The sequence below is a fragment of the Pongo abelii genome, chromosome 13 (genome assembly GCF_028885655.2).
Source record: "Pongo abelii isolate AG06213 chromosome 13, NHGRI_mPonAbe1-v2.0_pri, whole genome shotgun sequence".
Taxonomy (NCBI): domain Eukaryota; kingdom Metazoa; phylum Chordata; class Mammalia; order Primates; family Hominidae; genus Pongo; species Pongo abelii.
The window spans coordinates 76863706-76865442 of record NC_071998.2 but is presented as its reverse complement, the minus strand read 5'-3'; the positions used below and the strand labels follow the sequence as shown (position 1 = coordinate 76865442).

The following is a 1737-nucleotide window of genomic DNA, read 5'->3' as shown; positions in this document are numbered from 1 at the left end:
GCCAGGTGTTCCTTGCCCTCATTTTGGTAAACCCACAACCTTCAGTGTGGGTGTCATGGCCATCACGAACATGTCACAGTGCTGCAGAGATTTTGTTTATGGTCAGTTTTGGGGGCAGTTTATGGCCAGATTTGGGGGCCTGTTCCCAACACTGGGCGACAGAGTAAGACTCTGTCTCAAAAAAAAAAAAATCATATCAGGTATCTTATCTGACCACAGTGTAATAAAACTAGGCATCAATAACAAGGAGAACATTTAAAATTATACAAATATACGAAAATTAAGCCACATGCTCCCTAATGGCCAATGGGTCAAAGAAGAAATTAAGCAGGAAATCAAAAAAATTCCTTGAAGCAAATAAAACTAGAAACACAACGTATTACTCTTTTCCATGGCTCCGTGGAGGCATTCAGCTGCTTCAAGATGAACTGAGCATCTCCTTCCCAGCCACTGATGGCCAGAAACTCATTGAAGAGGAACTCAAACTTCGTACTTTTTATGAGAAGCCTATGGCCACAGAAGTAGCTGCTGATGCTCTGGGTGAAGAATGGAAGGGTTATGTGGTCCAAATCAGTGGTGAGCACTACAAACAAGGTTTCCCCATGAAGAAGGGTGTCATGACCCATGGCCATGTCCACCTGCTATTGAGTAAGGTCCTCTTACAGACCAAGGAGAACTGGAGAAAGAAAGAAAGAAAATCAGTTTGTGGTTGCATTGTGGATGCCAATCTTAGCATTCTCAACTTGGTTATTGTAAAAAAGGGAGAGAAAGATATTCCTGGACAGACTGATATTACGGTGCCTCATTGCCTGGGGCTCAAAAGAGCTAGCAGAATCCTCAAACTTTTCAATCTCTCTAAAGAAAATGATGTCCACTAGTATGTTTTAAGAAAGCCCTTAAACAAAGAAGGTAAGAAACCTAGGACCAAAGCACCCAAGATTCAGCGTCTTGTTACTCCACATGTCCTGCAGTGCAATTGGTGGTGTATTGCTCTGAAGAAGCAGCATACTAAGAAAAATAAGGAAGAGGCTGCAGAATACGCTAAACTTTTGGCCAAGAGCATGAAGGAGGCTAAAGAGAAGCCCCAGGAACAAATTGCCAAGAGACACAGCCTTTCCTCTCTGCGAGCTTCTGCTTCCAAGTCTGAATCCAGTCAGAAATAAGATTTTTTGAGTAACAAATAAGATCAGATTCACATCTCTCTTGACTTTTCATTGATGATAGAAAACTACATAAATGAAGAGAGGGAAACTTAAGTCATAGAAAATGGGGATATGTATATAGTAATCCAGTCATGGATAAAATCAAACTGACTATTGTGTGGTAGAAGAAAAGGTCATAATAAAGGGATTCTTTTGGGGGGATGGGTGGTGCAGGAGGGGATTCTAAGCATAAGATATCTGCCTCTTTGGAAAGGCATGGAACTTAGAGGAAATAAATGAAGAGGACTTTTAATCTTTTTTATATAGTTTATTTTGAGGAATATAGCTCTTTAAAACACTATACACAGTTTAATACATGAAAATTGCCCTTGTGAAGATGAACATGTGTTTTTTTAGAAAAGCTAACTTTTAAGGCATAGTTTTAGTGGATAGCATCTTAAAATACTTCAGGAAGTTTCATAAACCAGTGCAAATTTGCTTTAACAAAGCTTTTCAACTCAAAAACAAGAAAGAAAGAAAGAAGGAAGGAAGGAAGGAAGGAAGGAAGGAAAGAAAGAAAGAAAGAAAGAAAGAA

The 1737-nt window shown here is 39.4% G+C and overlaps 1 pseudogene; it reads left to right on the top strand.

Moving 5' to 3' along the window:
• The first annotated feature begins 299 nt into the window (after positions 1-299).
• LOC100450735 (small ribosomal subunit protein eS6-like) lies at positions 300-1163 on the top strand (annotated as a pseudogene).
• Positions 1164-1737: the final 574 nt, after the last annotated feature.